Here is a 23,004-nt window from a genome sequence, read left to right on the forward strand (position 1 = left end):
GTTGAACAGGGTGATATCTGATGACGTACAGCATTGCTTTGAACAATGGAAGACACGTATGCAGGGGTGTATAGATAGGGGAGGGGAGTATATTGAAGGGGATAACAGTCAATTGTAACTTTGCAATACATCACATTTATGATACCAGTCTCGTTATTTAATTGTTACACCTGGTATATATCACAAATTATTTTTAGTTGTTATTAAAATGTAAGTGAGAATAATAGCTCACGCAGTTGGAGTGTAAGAATGTATATACACAATATCTTCGAGTATCTGAAGGCATATGAGAAATGCTCATTAAGTTTTGGGTTACTGATGTTTTTGTTAAAGGAAAACTTAAATGAATGCAGTTTTCTTAGGTTAGCTCAAGAAAATCTTCCTCAACTGACTCAGAATTTTCTCTTTTCTTTTTACATCTTTCCTAGTTCGTTAAGTGTACAATTCCTATGACAGAAGTTATATAATAAGATTAATTAGCTATATTTTTCATTCATCATTTTTGTTTCTTTTTCTTTTTTATTCTTCTTTTTTTTTACTTTTCCTTCACTTTTCTCACAGAAAGTACATCCAAATACGCACAGCCAACAATAAATGCAAATTATGGTACTTTGAACAGACAGGCAGACGCATAGGCAATAATTGCTATTGTATTGATTTATTTCTGAAAGCAAAGATAAAATTAAGCATTTATATTGGTCAGTCAGTTCAAGAATTTCCCTGGATTTTCAAGTTTTATCAGAAAATTCCCTTCTCCCCTCTTTGCTAAATTTGCCTATCAAATCTCCCTATATTAGAGAAATTTCCCTTTATACTACGAACACTGGATGAATTTTATTTTGAAAAGGTACCAACTTATAATTGCGTTTCAAACGACATGTATAATTCACTAAGTCCTGATTGGATGAAGAGATAGAATTCCTCTGGAAAGTTGCAAAAGAACATTTCAAAAATTGATTTTGATCTCAGAGGAAACAAATATATAGTAATTTTCTATGAGCTAACTTGTTTTACTATGCACAAACGAAAAAACATAAAAATTCTACGTAATACGAAATTTTTTTTTTTCTGTAATGTGTATAGGCGTCATGTACAACATGTTGACGAGATGCTGATAACATTTACAGGAAAACGGAAATGGTTTCTAGTCAATACAAAACACCAGTAGTAAAAGGTAGTGCTAGCAACAAAAAAAAATGCTCGCCCCTCTGGTTGTCATCAGAAGCAAGAAAAGAAAGGAGTCATAAGCGAATAACCAAGCCCTCAAAGAGAAAATGGCGGATGTAATTTATTATGTTTTTCGCTCACATTATCACACGCTGGGTTTCACATAGTTCATTATACAAAATAAAAATATTCACATTAAGTAATATAAAAAATAAAGAATAGTATTATGCTCTAAAATGATCCTCCAAGGGTTATCGTACGTAAAACAGTTTCCTTTTTGTGGAAATCACTTTTTATTTGAAAGGGAAAATTGGGTGCGGTATGTTCTATTTTTTGGGATCCTTAATAAATAATAATATATGATTCGGAAAAAAGAAATATATTTTGTATTTGATTCTAAGGAAGTACTTTTAGTATAAATATGGTAAAACCACGTTTACAAGAGTATTACTGTTCCAAAGCAGCCACTGTTACTTAGGAATTTCTGTCGAAACCATTGTTCAACATGAGAGCTATTTTCGTCCTATTGGCAGTTTGTTTGATCTATGGTAAGTTAAAATTGCTGTATGTAGAAACAAAAATAGTTCTTTTCTATAAAGTCCCGACTAGGAAAAATATTTGGATCGACTTAATATTTCTTACTTTTCTCGAACTTCTCTCACATTTGAGACCAATTGTTCTCTAAAATTTATGTAATTTCCCTTTTCATATTCCAATTTATGAATCACTACCGTCAACTATCCTTTCCCTGTGTTAATATAAGAAAATAATAGTAATATGTTTCGTTAGTCAGTCACTTTTCAGTATCACTGAAGGGCTATTTTCCCTCTCCATCCCGCAAGCTGAGAGGCTGAAGTTGGATTTTAGCGGCATCAGAAATATTACTGTTCATCTCACTGACTCCAAAAACTATGAATTCGACACCAATATTGACCTTATATATATATATATATATATATATATATATATATATATATATATATATATATCCGCCTGCCCCTCCCCTAAGTTGCATCGTCAAGGTAGAATGATGCAAACCATTCTAGGCCAAAACCTAATCTATTTTGAAAATTTAATCGAGATCGCTCAAGTGGTTCAAAAGTAAATAAGTCACAAGCATAGTCACTTTAATTTTTATTTATATAGGTAAATAGATACATTAATTAATCCAACTTCATCTTACATTGATCAACTTTGGAATTATTTCCTAGTTTCGTTTGTAATTAGCTTTTTATCATTGTCTTCAGTAATGTTTACAACTACTCTAGAACCTCTTCTTAGAGATGATTCGATATAGCTCCACTTCTTCAAACAGTGAGCTTACAGGATTCTGGAACAAAATCAACTTTCTAAAACAAAATTCAATAGAAAGTTAATACGTTATCGCTACAGGTTAAGAAAAAATCTTACTTAAGATACCAATTCTTGTATACAAGAAGTGGTACATAACGTACTTTCCTTATTTAGTCTCTAGATAAAAAAAAAAAAATAGTATGTCTTTTCTAAATCTATTATTACACGAACGTAATGTCTTGTATTGAAATTTCAATCATTTTTTCCAGGCTTGCTTTTCGAACTTTCTCTATACTTTCAAAAGGTTTCTTCAATTATTTTCTTTACTTCAATGTGTGTGAATTATATGTAATCTAACTAGCCGAGTACTACCCGATAACAGTACCCGTGAGCTCAGAGATCTCTTTAATCTTCACTCATTTAACCGAGAAATTGATTAACTTAACCGACAGAGCTACCGGTAGTTAACCAAGTACGTGCAAACTATTAAGAAAACTTGAAAAAGAAAAGACTGAGTGGAATTCAGACAGTTCGACCCCCCTCGGCCCATGATCAGCATGGTAACGCCTTAACACTCTGGGCTGCCGACACAGTTATTGTGCGAGAATTTGCGGAAAATCATTTCATTCTGCTTCTCCACTAAGAATGAGCAGATGGGAATATTCACCATCACTTCACCACAGCTAACGCCAAATTTAGTTAAAACTAAATTTAGTTGAACCAACCAATTAAGTTGGAACTTTTTACGTAGGATTTTTTTCATTTGCTTGCGGGAAATTTACACATTCAACACAAAACTTGTCGTTTTTAATGTAATTACTAATCGAATAAGCTCGTTAATATTTGGCCAGCTGTATTGGTACCTTGAAGTTCAGAAAGGGAATATAAGGGTGAGGTATGACTTAACAGCATATTGCTTGGTTAATAGTAACAAAGAGAATTTCTTCAAAAAAGGGTGCTTCAACAGAAAGCTATTAGCAACCGAATTTTCATTTTACCTTCACTTAGCAAACGAACAAGTTTGTCAAGGTAGAAATATGTTAGTAACTGCTAGAAGTAGGGAAAATTGATTAGAAGTCACAAAGTTTACATACTAATATCGTCTTCGCTTATTCAACAATTTAAAGTGTAAACATTACAAATATAACACTCTACATTTGTCCTTATAATGCATATAAGATGCGCGTAGTTGGTTATAGAGTATTACAATATGAGATATAATGTCTTTAACCCTCAGAAGAACTTTCAGTTTTAGCTCCTAATTTGCAGTTTGGGGGGCAGTGCAGAGTCCCTTATTAGTTTTGTATTCTAAATCCTAATACATATATAATTATTAACATACTATCAATAGAATCAGTGGTGCTGTTTAGCCGGTTCGCTAGAACTGGTTGTTATCATATTTCGAGTTCGCAGAATCGTTTGTTATACCCAGACATAAACACACACACATAACCTAGTCAAGAGTGAAAGAAAGAAGCCAAACAAATTTGTGAAAATTCCTCTCTAATTTTCCCATTCGCCTGTATTATTGTGAAAACAAACAACTTTCATTTGTTTCTAGGCTATATATATAATGAATATTGAATAACATGGAAAGTAAGATAAAACATGTCTGCTGTGTTGGAACATAAATACTGGTTGTATTTTGTTCCGTTCCCAGAGTTCGGTGGCCCCCCAGCATTGAATGTAGTCTTGGGGTCCCATTTCTGGAATGAAACTAACAGTATTGTAAAGTCCTGCTTGGGGCCCTTTGTTTGTGGCCTAGTAAGAATATCTTTCAACAATATGAAGAACGGGGCCCCAGCATTATATTGACTAAATGTGTGTTGGGGCTCCATGAATTCTCAAACATGCTACATAGAAAGAGAAGTTGGTGTCCTCAAAGTGAGTTTCCTGCCGTGGCCCTTACCCTGCCCCTCCCCCCCCCAGTCCGAGACTGATTGTTTGAATTCAATGAACAGACAGAAATTGGAATGGGCAGATAGAAATTTGAATATAAATTTCGAAATTTTGCCCGGGATACTGTGATCTGTGAGTGTAATGAATGTGATATATATATCTAAGGGTCGTTCACATATTACTTAAAGCGGTAAAGGGGGAGAGGGGTTTCGGCCTTGAGTTACGAAGTGTGATACGTGGGAGGAGGAGTTAATGTCTTTTTGTGTAATGTTTATTTTTATCCTCAGGTTTATGTGCAGTCTTTTAAAAATAATTTTATTCAATTCTTCTCATTTTTAGACATAAATATTTATATTGTTTTGTAAAGTTGAGAACATAAAGCCTGTATAAATTGAATCATACAAAAGGGATTTGAAGACGCTACTAGACAACAGCTACTGGTGACGAATTCTGTTTGTATTGCAATACAATAAAGCTTAGTTTTTTGGCTATCGCCGCAATGCATGTACGATACACGCTTTTCTGGAGTTAGTCGTTAGCGACCGTAACTACAGCTTGAAAATGCCCTTCCGTTCCCACTCGTACCGCCGTTTCTGAGAATAGATTTAAAACTGTTAACTTCAATCATTACGCACTCTATTGATCCAAGGGTTTCGCATATGAAACATAAGAAACTCTCCTTCTCGTGAAATAATATTTTCCGCGACAGAACGATCCAAACAAAATAAGATATTAAAAACCGAATTCGTCGCAAATTCATCACATACTGAATATTTTATCTTTAGATTGGAATTGTCTAAGAGAAATCGAGTTTATTCGCATTCTGGCACTGATTTCGGACAAGAAGAATTTGAAAAGGGGTAAACTGAAATCCAAAAAAGATAGCCAAATGCTTGTTCACAAGCGAGATACCCTGATCCTTCACGTGTGCAGCCACATTGAATCTGTTATCTAAGGGAAAGAGAACTTCTTTGTATCATCGACACTGGGAAACTTCAAATATACGAAGCCTCCTGGTTTCCGGAAAAAAGAGGTTAATATCAATTCTCAAGATCTTGTTTCACCTGCAATTTCCTACAGCACTTCCTCTTTGCCAATAATCGGTGACCTAAGAGCTCGGGTACGATGTCTTTGGGAAAACGGCAGTATGCAATTTCGAAGAATTAAGACTGTATAATTAAACAACCTTATGGGCTTAAAATGTTATTACGGTTATACCATTTTATAAAACTTTGATTTGTTGGCAAAAAAAAAAAAAAAAACACTACAAATATATTCAATATATAAGCAATTTGTAATGAAAAGTTCTGTCATTAAAATTATTATTTTTTTATTGCAATAACCCCCCAGAATAAGCAAACCTGGTGAAAAAACAAAAATTAAAAAGCGTTACATAACAAAGGGAGACGGGTTCAGCCTTGCGTTACGAAGTGTAACAAGGAAGAGGGAGGGGTAAAATTTATCAAAAACAGCGTTACGTAATATGTGAACGGACCCTAATGTCTATTATGCGTGCTACCTATCTGCAACACGTTTTTGAATAACTCCAATGTCTAGAGAGAGAGAGAGAGTACCGGTTGTTAAAAGATTAGAAAAGCACCACTGAATATAATTATTTCTATTTACTGATATAACTATTATATTTAAGTTCTAAAAGGCATTATATCATATCAATGATATACTGAAAGGGGATTACCGTATTTTGTATCCACAATTGAAATAAAATTATGGAAGACGAAAAAAGAAGCATTTATATATGAATACAAAAGCAGCGAGTGTTGTGGTTAAGAATGATTCGTGTAAAAATTTGCAAAATCATTGACAAAATAATTAACATAAATTCTTACTAAATAAATGTATTATTGTTGTATGACTCACCTCCATTATGAAATTATGTTAATTGATTGCATATATATTGCAAAACATACGGACATCCTTAACAAATATGATATCAACATGTCTTCCTTAAGTAACGTATAACGATTGTATATTTCTGCGTAGTATAACCCAAAAAAATATATTACGCATATTCGTGATTTTGTTCATATATATATATATATATATATATATATATATATATATATATATGAATTGCAATTAGTTTAAAATGTATGTGAAGAATCCAATTTTGCTGGATAGTAGAAATTAAAATATGGAAGAAAAATATAATAATGGGAGATGTGATTTCGGGGTTAAGTTCCAAAGTTAGTCAGGGAAGAACTAGATAATTTTCTCGTTTGTGTGCTCGATAATATGCAAGAAAAGCAATAGTTGAGTTATTGCTTTTTAAGCAGTCATATACATAAAACCATTTGCAAGCGTAACGAACTACTTCGCGCAAGGTTACCGCTTGCTTAGATTGTGGGAAAGTAACTCGCATTTGGATCCTGAACGTGGCTGCAGTTGGTATCATTAGGTAGAGAGGAGAAATTACATTATATTAACTTTAAGAAAATGTTCCCAAATTTCCCTCCCTAACCTACCCTAGCCTACTTATCCCTACCTTACTCTACTGAACCTTCACTATTACATTCTTCCAAAACGGTCTAATGATTTTTACATTTTGTTAGCTGTTATTACGTTTTTATGTCTGACTGACTCCGACTTTTTAAAATCAAATCACGCACATCATAACGTCGAGAACATCGGCAACAAAATGCATTAGAAATTTAAGTAGAGTAATAAGCTAAGCTATATAACACTGGTAAACTATAATACACTTAGTAAAACGTGGTATTTTGCAGTACATCCAATGATATTGTAGTTGCTAGTAAGAAAATAACATTTCTATATGATAATTTCTAAATACAATTCTGGTCTAAAACAAAAATATTCCCTAAGCTAACATTATTAATTATGCATTTTCAGTATAATATAATACTTTGGTTTATCTTCCTCTTCAGTATTGACATATAACACTACTATTTCTTCTTCAATATCTTTGACTCTATACGCTTGTTTGTGTGAATTTGAATACCATGTTTTCCCAGATTTATTTCTAAAAACTTCTCCTAATTAGTTCTTGCTACTCTTTTCAGTATCACTCAGGTTACCATTCTAAATGTACTACCTTGTTAAAATCTGTTGTTTCCCCTGCGTTTTAAATTAGACTGTGGATTATAACGTACGAAAAACAAAATCATATCAATATGGAGACTATTAATAAGAACTTTTGGAGTAATCTTGTGTGTGTCTTCCAAGGTTATTTTCGTATTAGTTGAGTCATCAAATTTATATTCATTATAATACATTATGATCATTAGGCATTTGAATGATTTTTGTCAACTTTGCCAACCCAAATGAAGTACAAATTTATTCTTTGTCTACATTTCTCTAGCTCTTACGCACTTTGGTTGCAACTTGTTTGCCTTAGAAATCCGATACAGACTTAGATGAATGTGCAAACGTGGCTCGAAAGCTCCTTGTATAATATTGTGCGACTTGTCCTGGAAATGAAACTTTGAAGCACAAACTTTCATAATCTTTTTTTCGAGGATATTATTTTCCGAGAACAATTAATTTTTATCACTTTCTTGAAAAATAACATCCATTTTTCCAGTACACGAGGAAGATGAATTATGTACTATCAAAAAAATTGCTGGATAATATATGCTTCTTCACCAGTTCGCTAAAATTGTAAATCATACTCATTCATAGAAGAGATATGTTGTGATCAGGAGACTCCAATTGAAAGCATAATTTGGTTGATATACTGTAAAAAAAATACTGTAAACTTAGAGCTATTAAAGCGACTAGTTGATTACAAGACCTCATAGTTCAAATATGCGAAATGGTAAATTTTGGTAACTAGCAAGTTGGAAATTTGTTAAATGTTTGACTCCTTTAGGATTTATGGTATATTTTTATACCATGGCGTAGTATAGTCTTCCATCGCATATTTAGGTTCTATAACAAGTATTTAGGAAGTTTTTTTTTTTATTGGGCAAGTTAAGGATAGACCAAAGAACACTCTAGATGCGTTTCTGAAAAAGATGTTTAATTTGGCGGCGAGAACTGGGGGCGGAGGGACGTCACTCTTGTTTTTTCTGAAGGCAAATTTCAAAACTTTTTCACGCCTTTAGTTTCCAAGATATCAAATTGAAACTTTGCACATGGATTGTGCGTGCTTTTGCGTGTTTTTTAAATTGTTTTGAGATCCCTACGTAAAACCGGGGCCTGGATCAAGGGGCAAAAGTCTTCCGAGGTTTAATTTTTTTAGAAAAAATCCGGTTTTTCCCGATTTTTCCAGTTCAAGTATATGATACGGACATGCAAGTCGTGTCGTTGGAAGGAATCCGTTATACTGAAGAAAATTGCATTTGAACCATAACTCTAGGCCAAATAGTAATGACGTAGTAAATTTTTATAATATGTATATATATGTATGTAGGGCCTAAATTCAGACCTTCAACATTTTTCCCACCCTTTGTCATCAAGATACAAGATTTAAATTTTGCACATGTATTATATACATAAGAACGTATTTTGTTTTAAAAATGAGATCACTACGTGAACCAAGCCCCGTGGCCGAGTGGCAAAAGTGTTTTGACGGAATTTTTCAAAAAATCCGGGGTTTCTCGAATTTTCCAGTTCAGGTGTATGTTAGGGATATGTGGGTGGAACCGTTGAACGAGCCTGCCATACTGAAGGAAATGTTGTTTTAACCATGACTCTAGGTCAAATAGTAATGACGCAGTACGTTTTTGAATTGAATATATGTATGGACATGAAAGATGTATAAATATCAAAACTGGGTCACCTTCAGATTTTCCAAAAATTCTCCCGTCCTTAGGTTTCAACATGCAAGATTCAAATTTTGCACACGTATTATGTACATAACAATGTTTTTTCTGAGAAAATTCAGATCCCTACATGAACCCAGGTCCGGGCCAGATGGGGCAAAAATTTCGAAAAATCTCCCGGTTTTCTCGATTTTTCGTTTCTCGTGTATAATACGGACAAACGAGTAGTACCGTCGGAACGTGTACTCTATCTTGAAAGAAACGAGGTTTGAATCATGATTCTACGATGAATAGTAAGAAAGCAGTAGCTGTTTGAGTGAAAGTCTAAAATTTACCTTGAAATGTGGAAATCATAAAAGAGTTAAATATGATGTATATAGTTTAATGTACGATGTCACAAAATCATGGATATAAAGAAAAGACAACATCACATAAGGAGGGACGACGCTCAAGCCCCCATTGTTTATTTAAGAGTTAAAACAGTAATTCAAGATCTAACAATTTATCCGCCGCGTCTCTACTTGCCACATTGGAAGGAGCAAGGTGTCACGTTGCTATGTGAGGGTATTTTTTTTTCTAGAACTATGTAATCATTTATCGCACTTCTTTTTTTAGAAAATATACTTTTAGGAGTAAATATACTTTAATTTGAAAACTTTAAATATTTGCCAATGTCTTCCATATAAAATTCTAAAAAGACGGTTGTAATGCCTGTAAATAATAATAGCAATAATAATGTTTACTATTTATGTAATACCATGTATGGTCACTATTTTATCTCCATGTGCTGCCATACAACCAGAACATGCAACATGAAATAAGATCAGAATAAGACATAAATTATCTTGTGAAGTTGGGTAGGTTGGCACATGGTACAAAAAAAGCAAACATAGATGCAAGAACATACCCTTAACACAATACTATCTAACAGACACTGAGCTCAATCTTATACAAGCCAGTGTGGCCCTAAAGTGAAACACTTAACTTTTATGGTAACCTCTTGTTTTATAGAATTTGCCAATACGATCATGACCTCTTTATTATCTGACATATAAAACATTATTAATCATTCAGTTGAAACACACTTTCACTTCCCGACAAGACACAAAGAAATAATTACTTAATTAAAGAAATAAAGACTTATTGGAAGGATTAACATCAGTTTTAGCCAGGATGTAACGGGTAAAAAATAAGGAATTGAGTTGATTTATGGTAGGTGATACCGATATACGAAGTGATAGAAATCGACAATTTCTGGGTTTAACGTTGGTCACTTTAGAATGTGAAACAAAATGCGAAATAGAAATGGCGAAAGAATCCTTTAGAAGGAAGAAAATACTATTTTTTGGGACCTTAACGAAAGAGTTGAGAAAAGACTCATAACATGCTTCGTGTAGGAGTATTGTAAAGTATGGGGCAGAAAGAGGAACACTGAAAGCTTTAAAATGTCGGTGTGAAGAAGAATGACGAGAACTAGTTGCGTCTAGCAGGAAACTAATTAAAGGCGTTACACTAAGAAAAAATGTAGGTGGCGTATTTAAAAAGATAAATTACGTGCGTAATTCCTGTAGCTTTTGGACTTAACGTACAGCAGACACAACTGAAAACGCATGTTTTATAATACTTTCTCAATAAGTGTTCCATCTATACGTACTTTCCGTATGAAACAATATAGGCGATCAGGATCTCACATACAAATGGACGTACATAACATATAGCTGAGGAATGTAACCTAAGTATATGCATGTGATATACGGAAAACTGTTAGATCTCAGACATCCTGCAAAGGCATGATGTAACATCTAAGGGCAGAGCGTATGTAGCATTCGGATAACGTATGCTCCATACTGATTTCTATAGTAAGCAAGAGGATACCGTATATTTGTACAATATACCGCTGTTCGGAGAATGGATTTTTCTCTGTGTAGAAATGGTGGGGAGGGGGAAAGAACAGTTTAAAGTGTTACAAAGAAGAACAGAAACTGGTTGAGACATTAGCATAGAGATACTGTATAATGAGAGACGTGCTAGAGGATATGGTGGCAGGAATAAGAGGAAAGAGGCGAAGGAGACCACCATTAATGGACGATATTAAAACAGAAAAATCATACGTGAAGATGAAGAGGTTAGCTGAAGTGCGGAGGATGGAAGCTTCTCAGTTGCAGCAAATGGCATTTCAATAATGGCAGAATACCTATGATGATTATACTGACTGTACACCAAAGATGATAATAGGCAGGAGATACGGTTTCCTACAATCGTTGAAGTGACCCAAGGAATACATTTTATCTCCATTCTCAACATTCTACCTAGTAGTAAAACTGGAAAAGATAGAAATATAGCGCTATTTAATATTTCAATGCTTGATCTCCCAAAAACGATAAGAGAAGTATTAAAATCCATGTAGTATTCTAGGAACAGATACCTCTTTGTCACTGTTAATCCATCGAGTATCGATCAGACTACGTTGCGTGTGACTCCTAATAGAATTTCTGCAAACTTAAGGAAATTGAAAGTTAAAATATTACATAAAACAAAGCAGATAGAAAAGTGATACAGCTGTCAATTTTCCCAAATTACCGTCGCTTACGTTGATTTAGAAAAGAGAGATAAAAAAAGGAAGATGCTTATGAACACAAATGCTTCTTCGTAACAGCGCTTCATTGAAGATGACAAATTGATCACTGCACAATAATTGCTATAATTAAAAGCGAAGTCGGTAAATGTTCATTTAAAAATCGGCAGAACTTGGCAATTGAAATAAAAAATTAAGTTGTTAACTTGGTAAACAAATCCTACATCTTTAAAGACTTTTCCCGCTAATTGCCAACACTAACGGAAGTTAGCCAATTGACTGTCGGTTGTCGGAAGGTGGCACTAGTGTGCATCGCTCCCAGAGTATATGGATGTTGTACGAGTAATGACACAGCTGTCATTTCGGTAGTACGGGAATGTGCTTCAGATGCTTTGATTGGTAGATAGTTTGTTTCACGTTTTTTTCATTGGTCCTTTTATTGCCCATAAGTGAGAATGGACTGTCATTACTCACATGTAATATCTATTTACTCAGGTCGTTCCTGCACACTAGTAACATCCCAAACAAACCAAATGAAACTTCAACGCTCCCTTGTTGAAACTGTAAGTATTTTATTCAAATACGATTAGCCTTTTTTAATCTATAATACTTTGATCTCCAACGAAGATTATTGAGCCACTCTGTATATTTGGTGAAGAAATATGTGTTTTACGATATTCTAATTCTAACTAGACAAATATAGAACATTTAACTCTGTTTCTTATAATTTCCTTTGTGTTTCCTTACAGAGATCCAATGTGTCTCCGTGAATCGCGTAAGTACTAGATATTTAAGTGCTGCATGTTATTGTAAGCATAATAAGTACTGCATGATTTTTTGTTTTAGTTTACCTGCAAGCTTGTTGTCTCTGCCTCAGAAATAAATCTCTTGATTTTTTTTAAAAGAAACGGTAGTGTTCATCAGTAAGAACAAAGTTTAGAAAGAAATACAAAATTAAACTAGTTGCGGGAAAGGCATGTTACTATCAGAATTGTTCAACGTAACGTAACCAAATGCAGAAATGTATTCCTCTGGGTTTCTGTTGTGGAAGAGGAACCCATTCTCCCGGAGAAACAATTCCGGACGCGGTTGCAAAAGATACTTTCGGTAAGAATTTCATCACGACGTTTCACGTCATTCCTTAATTAAATTTATCAAGTTCTTTATCCTTTATCAACTATGTCAATTTTACAATAACACAGCCTTAAGTTATATGATACATTCTGTTAATCACGTGGAATACAATGTCATTGACTGCTCAATTCACATTTTCGTCACTTTTCAGCATCAAGATGAAACGAAACGTATGATCCAAACTACGCTACTTTAACCGAGAATCCAACAAAGGCTGTTTACACTGGAGTTATTATATGAACCATATAGCCAGATGGTAGTTTACTGAGGTAATATGAGGGAGGGATCTACGATTTATACATGGATCCGAACCATAATCAAATGTGAGACACACCGAAAATCAATCACGGGACTACACGCACAGGAAATACTAGAGTGTTCATTGGTGACGAAGATGTGTAACTTAAAGATTCAAACTATTTGCATTAAGCTAACTAACTGACTTTATTGCCTACAGAGCCTGGGAGTTCAATGTCACATTCACAAAAGCTATCTTTTGAATTCTGTCTTTAGGTAACTTGGTCCAGTTTCTACTTTCTCTTCCTATTACTGCGAGATCGATCTTAAAATAGTCCTTCCATCTGTGCCCTGGTCTTCTTAACATAGTTTGCAATACTGCAACGCCAGACGTTCATCTGTTGTTCATTCTTATTAGTACCTTTCAATTTCTTTTATCAGTAATTACATAAGGATATTTCAGGAATATACATTTTATTGTAAGTTGGCAATATTCTTTCACAGATGGCAACAATGTTTATTCATTTCGTTACTACATTTTGTCATTATTCCGTCCCTATCTGTTTTATTTCGATTGCTCTACCCATTTTGAAGATATTAAATTTCAAGTTGCTTACTACCCATTATATGCTATTTTTTAGTTTTCAAGTTTCAGGACCTCTAGCTCTACTGTCTATCGACCATAGCCCCTTAAACCATTTTTGATCTACATATCTCAGGTGAACTATGTCTGCAATGGATTTGAGTGACAAATACCCTGACCTTGTTAGAGTTAAAGACGTGAAAGCAATTGAAATTTATTACCAGATTAGTGAAGTCTATAGAGAAAACATTATGAGCGATGGACTGGTACGAAAATGAGATAAAGTTTTAAAGATGGCCATACAAATGCTCATGATGAGGATCGAAGTGGGCGACCTTCTGTCATCACTAAAGACTTGGTGCAGAAATTGGACGAAAACGTGAAAGAAATGAGACGATTTATGATATCATGGGTATCTGATATCCTCTAGTTTCGAGAAGTGTTCTCTATGAAATGGTGAATAAATGCTTAATTAGTGATTATGAAGTCAAAAGAGCAGTGTTTCAGTAGTTGTCAAATCAGGGAGCGACTTCTATGAGAATGATGTTGAAAAGTTTCTGCAATACATAAAATAAAAAAGTATAATAAAATTCCCGATATAAGCTCATGTGATTCCTGTCAAACGTTAACTTATTGGTCCCATCTCAAACGATCTCGGTGCTGAAACGAATCTAAGCTGAAATATCACCACACAATTATATTACATAAATCGTTGTTCACTTTTAATTGCACTTTTGTGAAATATTTTCATGTCTTAACAGCCCCGCATCCATTTTTATAGGTACATAACGTTGCCTTACCTGGAGTGTCAGAGAGACCCAGTCCCAGTAAACTTAGCTCATCCCCTTGATGAATATGGATATATTTGCGTGGAATTCAGACATTGAAAAATGCGTATTTGAACATTAACTCTTTCCCCCACAAACTTACACATAAATCGGCGTCTCTTGTCAATGGGCGTCCATTTTGATTATAAATCAACTGGCATGAACAGTGCAGCAACTTTGTAGGAAACAACCATTAAGTCATCCACACTGTTCAAATTTTTCGTTGTTAAGTTATTGCACCATTACTCTTTAAGAATGCATTTTATTCCACTTTCTCCTACCATGTCCTACGGGGCGGAAACAAACAAATAAACCGAAAAAAATAATATTCATATTTAGAATTCAAATTGGCGAATCATAGCCATAAAGTTACTGGTAGAAGCAGCTTAAACGAAGCATGTAATAAATTCGAAACAACATAATATCTCAAATGTAGAACATCGTGTTTAATTTCCGTTCTAAAATATGATTCTTAGAACTATCAAAATCATAATTTTGGGGTTTTCTTTATGATATAGTCCTTCCGTTTTAATTTCCTTCATTATCAACGTTGTGAATATAATTCATTTCCAACAAAATAAACTGCTCTCGCATTGTAAAATAAAATACACCTTCCGACACTTAGTAATAAAACTGATTTTCTTGTGACCAAACAAAGATAATGTAACAATACCTATTTATTAATCAAAGAACATACGACCTGCGTCAATACTAGTGATGGGCAGTGGGAATATTCTCGGTGGAAAGGAAAAGAAAAATGAGAATATTCCCGGGTTTTTTCCCTGGCATATAAATTCCAGGAATTTATTTCCACTTCTTTACTTTATTTTCCAAATTATAAAAACCATGTAACTAATTACTTTAATTCATTTATTAGTATTTACTTCTAGGTTTAAAATAATTTGGAGATTTAAAAAAATAAAATTCTTTGACAGTACTTTAGATAACTAATAATATATTTGACGTTCCATTTCCATTTGCACCATGAAATTAGCAAAGTACTAATTTAAAAATGATGGAAAGGAACCAATTTGTAAAGCAATGTAGAAATTATGAAGAAACAGAGATGAAGTACTATCAATACACCCCAAACCACCGTTAGTAATAGACGTCGGTCTGGTCCTGTGTTAGAATGTTACGTGCTAAATTATACAACTAGGTCAGTATCATGCAAATATTTTGAACATAAATATGTATGTGCAAATGTGCCTTCTGAGACATGGTGAGACATATATCTTCTGACAGTTACCGAACCTAATTTGTTTATAACATATAAAAATTTAATATGTTTATAATATCAATAGTAAAGTCAAGTTTAAAACATCCACTTACATGTAAATTTAAATTGTTTACGTATGTAAATGTAAAGTTGTAAACGTATGTGTAGTTACTATACCATTTTCCACATATTTACTTGCATAGAATATATTGTAAGCAAATATACATTTATGCGTATTCTCTAAATATAACAAACTATTAATAAAATAACATTAATGCCGTTCAGAACATACATTTTGAAGAATCCTCTGGACATAACAGTAATAATATACGGTGATAAGAAAAGAATTTACCTTTAAAATCATAATATAGTTATAGAATTCAATTTTCTTTGTGTTTGTTCATAAATTCCGGAATATTCCCATTTTTGGGAATCTTCTCGGGATTTTTTCCCAAAAATATCTTCCCGGGAATTTTCCCATCACTAGTCAATACAGCGAGTGTGACGGTCACGCAAAATGTAGAACGATATCCGCAACTCAGTTTATGGTATGTTCTGTAATGACGTTGTCACAGTTGCTTGGATGTCTTCAGCATTGTCAAAACGTCTTCCTTTTAACGGTACTTAAGTTTAGGGAACAGGTAATAACGTAGGGGGAGATATCTGGCGAATAGAGGTCATTGCAGCACAAACACTTGCTTTCTGGCCAAATATTTCTCAACAAGCACTGCCCGGTGCATTGTCATGGATAAGGCTACCTGGGACAGAGTATTCAGGCCGTACACGACAAATTCTCTTCATAAAACTCTCTAAAATACTTAAATGAAACTGAGCATTCACTCTGTGACCTTCTGGCCTACGTTTAGCGATCTTTGCATTGAGTGTCTCGTACATACAGGCATTGGACGACCCAGCCGAGGTTCATTTTTAATTGATTCCGCACCACGTCTAAAACTTTCACACCCATCTAAAGATCGGTGCATGATGCATACGTACATGTATCCACATACACTTTTCGTATCAAATCAATAATCTCTATGGGACTTAAATAGTTTAATACAGAACTTGATGCTCGCTCTCTGCTCCATGCTGTTTAGCGTGACTAGGGCCTCTTAGTGACTGCTGGTAATGTCATCGTATTTCCTGTCATTTTTCGCATGTGAGAATGAGGTATTGCCATGCTGTAGAGAAAAGCTTACTCGTTCGAACCACATTTTCGTTTTCTGATTGAATTTTCTGTTTCGTCACAAAAATTGTCGGACAAAGTATCTCACTTAACATTCTAGAATTTTGATATGTAGATTGAAGTAAACAGATTATAAAAGAATGTAAACAATTATGAAATAACGGTGGAGAATACCGGAGAAACCAGAACCATAACAAAACACAGAAAAACATTATTCACCACACATTAACGTGTCCAGGGAATGAATCGATGACTTTGGGATGGATTATCCATCAGAAAGTTTCCGAACTCATTTGAAAATTAGTACAACAATGGTAGCTTAGGTATAATAATAATTAAATAAAATTAAAGCATGACAAAACCAAACACGTTAAGATATCATTATATTCATTAGTTCCATTATCTTATACCTTATTGAGTGATTTTGAGTTTAACATCCCTTTCAGCAGCAAGGCTATATGAGACAATATCTACTGATTAACGTGAAACCCGAACTACATAAGCTCCCATCAGGATTCGAAATAGAACTCCAACGCCAAAGGCACGTACACTAACTCTTTAGCTCTCTTATATCTTATGTTTGAAGAAAATGTGTCTAATGAAGACGATGGTATTGTGCTAAAACTATAACACCTGTTATATTTTTATTTGAGGTACTGTACATGTTTTGAAAGCTATAACGGAAAGTATTCAGATACAATGGCTAATCTAATTGATGTAAACACATAACCTAATCACTATAAATTTAATAAATCTATTAACAGAGAAGATTGTGTCCAAAGAGGAGACATATATCAATACAAGTGAACAAAATGGCATGCGTAGGGGAAACTTATAGTGTATAAGTTTCGTAAAGATCAACCAACACTATCTTGAAGTGGGTATATACCGTTGGAGGTAACAAAACTGGATTATTAACACTCAACTTATCATGGTGTAGAAGATACTAGAACGTGATACGTTCACTATGGCACCAACACAACCTAGGGTTGGCCACTTCTTTTAGGAGTTCTATTTGTAATTTCAGAATTCACTGGTAGAGATCTGCAAGGCGTGGGCTTGGGCATACCGACTGTGTTATTTCTTTGGGCCGGACCGGGCTTGAGCGGGTCGACACTGATTTCTCTTCAGCTCGGGCCGGGCTGAGGGCGATTAATTCCAACTCTTTAATAACTATTGACTTTCGTTAAATGATAATTGGAATAAAACCAAACGTTGAAGAAGTGTGCCCGTGAAAAATGTTACAAAGAATGCACTTTCACTATATAGGATTGTAAGCATTGCGCGGTAAATTAAGCTCTGACCTTGACTTTCACTGAACCCAAAATATGACAAGAAGGGGTGGGAAAGTTTTGCCTGTCGCTAAACAATATTGCCATCTTCACTTTATGCTAAAAAAATAATTGTTAGATTTAGGTTACAGGATATGGAGTTTTTGTTCTCTCGATGACATGCAAATATTACGAGAACATTGAAATTAATCGACATTTTTATAATTTTAAAAATTATACATTTTATTATTAAAAGTAAATATTACTTTCAAAAATATTAAATTATAAAAAAAATATTATTGGTTTGGTAAAACAGGAAGAAGGACATTAGGAAACTTAAAATATTTATATAATAAAACAAGTTTTTCAATAAAAGTGTAAAAGCTGTGTTTTGCATGCATACATTATATAACTATTATTTTATAGTTTAATATACATTGGCCCGGAGAAACATAAAAAAATGACAAATAAGGCAAATATAAAGACTCCTGGTTTTCTAAACCAAGATGTTTAGTTCTAAATTGAGTTTTAGTTAGTTTTGACTTGCATTTGCAATCGCGTTTAGTCACATCTCGAGTATACGCGATAGTTTCGTTTTGTGTTAACGCATCTTGATTAAGTCAAACTGTGTTAATGAACCAAAAAATATAAGTTGTGTATTTTATGTTTTTTTTTAATTATACACATCAATATGGTTAAGCAATGCAATTCTCACAATCCTTGTAATCATAGGTTATAATAAGATCAAGTCAATTTAAGTGCTATTCATATACATACACCTATCAACAGCAACCTAAAACGTTGCTTTATTACTCACACGATAACCAATACAAACAACCTAGCGGTTCCCGTTGTAAATCTGACTTCCAAGCCCAAACGCTTTCACACGGGAACGCCTTTGGCTATTGCGTCTGTCCTACCTAACATTCCTAAATCACTACATATAAACACAATACATAAATTGTTTACATCAACTAATAAGCATGCACAACAAAAAACAAAACAAAAAAACAGCTTACAAAAATTAGTCACCTTATTAATTCAGAACAATTCAAAATTAACAAAAAATTAAATAATAAACAACAACAAAAATTGAAAAAAATGTTTACTAAATATGCCAATATTTTTAAATAATCTAACACTAATTTTTCCCATATAAATACATATAAAACCACTCTTAACTTAAAATCTAAAAAAAACCTTTCAATCCCCAATATTTACAATACCACACCAATTACGGCCTATGGCCAAACAACAAATACTAAAATTATTTAAAATAAACATCATTAAATTAAACAATTCAACAACTCAAAATAATATTCTAATAATTCCAAAACCTAACTCTAACAATCTGCGCGTCTGTTTGGATTTGCGTAAACTCAATCTTGCCTGCCATACAAACCACTATATTTCTCATAAATAACTACAAGCCCATTTTCCTACGTCAAGTTAAATAAATGTTAATATTCGTGTAATAAATAACCACTATATAACTAAAATAAACGCGGTAAGTAATAAATATGAGAAATTTAATACTAACTATCAATGTCAATATAATTATCACTTGTAACAATGCGTTATTTTATCCAACTATTATTTCATAGTCTAAAATACACTAGCCCGGAAAAACATTAAAAAAATGACAAATAAGGCAAATATAAAAACTCCTGGTTTTCTAAACCAGGGTGTTCAGTTCAGTCTTAAATCGAGTCTCAGTTAGTCTTGACTCGCATCTGCAATCACGTTTAGTCTCATCTCGAGTATACGCGATAGTCTCGTCTTGTCTTAACACATATTGATTAAGTCAAACTGTGTTAATGAACCAAAAAATATAAGTTGTGTATTTTATGGTTTTTCTTAATTATACACATCAATATGGTCAAGCAATGCAATTCTCACAATCCTCGTAACCATAGGTTATAATAAACCCAATTATTATTATTAATAATAATAATAATAATAATAATAATAATAATAATAATAATAATAATCTCATGTAATGCTATGCATTCTTAACTGTTCATTACAATTCTCAATTAGCTTGTATAATATTTTAGTATTGCTAATAAATAATCACAATTGTTACTATCAAACTTAAAAAGCACTAATAATTAAAAAAATGCAAATAATCTATTTACCAGTGGGCGACTCACATATTAATCCATTATCATTATCAGTTCTAAAACGGCCCTGTAAGAGTCACCCCCACATCTTGTGTAAATAAAATTACCTAATAAAATAAAATAACAAAGGTAAATTACTATATAATCACTATATTTCTAATAAATAACTACAACCGCATTCTCCTACGTCAAGTTAAATAAATATTAATATTCATGTAATAAATAGCCACTATATAACTAAAATAAACACGGTAAGTAATAAATATGGTAAATTTAATACTAACGATCAATGTCAATATAATTATCACTTGTGACCATGCGTTATTTTATCCGTGATACAAAGTTCTAGGAGGCAATGGTACCATTCGGGAGGCAAGCGCCAGGTTATGAACCAGAGCTTAGAAAATGTTTCTGAAGGTTAGATCAACTTTAATACTAAATTTTGGGAAAGATTGGGGCTCGAGCTGAATTTTTTAAAAATTTATTGGGCTGGGGTAGGGCCAAAAACTTTTAAAATTTATCGGGCCCGGGCCAGGCTTGGGCCAAGAAATTTTAAAAAACTTATCGGGCACGGGCTGGGCCGAGCCTAGGTACATTCGGGCTGGAATGGTCTCGGGCCGAAAAATTCGGCCCGTGCAGGTTTCTACCCACTGGCTGCCTCCATATAAATTCAGTGGCTCGCTAGAAAAAAAGTGTAAACAGCAACAGTGATGGATATAGAGCCAACACAAACATTCCTTCTAGACCTTGCGTTCGAAGCATTGGTTATTCTTGCTTTTCGACCCAGTTTTCGACCACCTTTGACAACCAATACTAAATGTTAGAAATATCTCAATTAACATTGAAAGTTGTATATATTGCTTATAAATAAAAGCTCAAAATTCTTGTTAATTACATGTGATAAATTAAAATCTATATTTACTAGGATTGTAGTAGGTTTTGAACCTCGAACAAGTTGGATTTTTTACACTCAATTGCAACATTGGATACTACTATTTACTGTATCCAAATCATTAGGTCTCTCAATGTTATAAGTCAATCCTCTTTTAGAAAAACAATTGCAGGAAAAAGTTTCTTTGTATTTCGTTATAGATAACTTCAGATATTGGAACCTAAATGATTCATTTTGACGTATTCTAGATGAAACGCCAAGATGATGGAATGTTGGAGGAGCACATGCAACATTCAACCACTGAAGAGAACAACAGTGAAAACAAGAGTGACGGAAACGACGATAGTGAGGATTCTGAGCAGGACACGTCTGAAAGTACGACGGAAGAATCCAGCCCGAAAGAAAGTTCTGAAAAAAATAGCAAAGAGGAAAACAGCAAGTCTAACAATGGGGAGAACGAACATAACCAGCAGTAAATTTACTACTGGAGAACTTGTTCTTACGAGTAAGTATTTCAATTTCTAATTAAAATCTAAAGGAAACAAATGCAGAATGTAACACATGGGCTGAAAAGTCCCGGGCCTAACACATAGATGGCGCTAGTTGTATTGCAGTCACCTTGTTTTCAGTGAATACGAACCTTCACAAGACAGCTGTGAGAATTTCATGATATTCTATTCATTCGTCTGTGAGTTATTGTGCTAAGAGTGACCCTACTTGTGTTAGTTTCAAAACAATGGATCAAAAACAATTTCGTGTTTTAATTTTACACTGCTTCTTGATGGGAAAAAATACCGTTCAAGCGAAGCAATGGCTTGAAAAGTGTTATGGGGACTCCGCTCCATCAGAAACAACAATATAACGTTGGTTTGCTGACTTCAAACGTGGTCGTAGAGACACCGATGATGCAGAACGCAGTGGACGTCCAAATGAGGCAGTAACATCAGAAAACATAAAAAAAATCCACAAACTTGTTTTGAATGATCGAAAAGTGAAGGTGCGTGAGTTAGCTGACATCGTAAAGATATCAAAAGAACGTGTTGGCTTTATATTGCATGAGCATTTGACTATGAGAAAGCTCTGTTCAAAGTGGGTGCCGCGTTTGCTCACTGTTGACCAAAAACAAGAACGTGTTGATGCTTCTGAGCAGTGTTTGGCCATGTTTAAACGTAACAAACCGGAATTTTTGCGTCGATATGTGACAATCGATGAAACATGGATCCATCACTTCACTCCGGAATCAAAACGATCGGCATCTGAGTGGACAGCAACTGGTGAACCGCGTCCAAAGCGCCCGAAAGCACAACAATCGGCTGGCAAGGTTATGGCCTCGGTATTTTGGGATGTGCGTGGTGTAATCTTCATCGACTATCTTGAGAAAGGACATACCATTAACAGTGACTATTATATAGCGTTATTGGAGCGTTTGAAGGCCGAAATTACAAAGAAACGACCGCATATGGCAAAGAAAAAACTTTTGTATCATCAAGACAACGCACCGTGTCACAAGTCAACCAAAACAATGGCAAAACTACATGAATTGAACTTCGAATTGCTCCCACATCCACCGTATTCGCCAGATTTGGCTCCCAGCGACTACTGGCTGTTCGCAGACCTGAAAAAAATGCTCGCCGGTAAGAAATTTCGCACGAATGAAGAGGTTATCGCTGCAACTGAGGCCTATTTTGAGGCAAAAGATAAATCGTTCTACAAAAGTGGTATTGAAATGTTAGAGCGGCGCTGGACTGATTGCGTTGCTCTTCATGGAGATTACGTTGATGAATAAAGCTAATTTTGAACCAAAAAAACGGTGTTTTCTTTGTTAGGCCCGGGACTTTTCAGCCCATGTGTTAAAT

At 34.2% G+C, this 23,004-nt stretch overlaps 1 long non-coding RNA gene across 1 annotated transcript in view; it reads left to right on the forward strand.

Annotated features, from left to right (window-relative positions):
• Window positions 1-1,608: 1,608 nt before the first annotated feature.
• The window catches only part of LOC145691592 (uncharacterized), a 36,915-nt gene continuing 15,519 nt past the window's right edge, over window positions 1,609-23,004 (forward strand). Inside the window, exons 1-3 of the long non-coding RNA XR_014132420.1 lie at window positions 1,609-1,715; window positions 12,426-12,451; window positions 21,397-21,653. This is a non-coding gene — a long non-coding RNA (uncharacterized LOC145691592). The remainder of the gene's footprint in view (window positions 1,716-12,425; window positions 12,452-21,396; window positions 21,654-23,004) is intronic.

Source organism: Thermobia domestica, chromosome 8 (genome assembly GCF_964235325.1).
Source record: "Thermobia domestica chromosome 8, izTheDome1.hap1.1, whole genome shotgun sequence".
Taxonomy (NCBI): Eukaryota; Metazoa; Arthropoda; class Insecta; order Zygentoma; family Lepismatidae; genus Thermobia; species Thermobia domestica.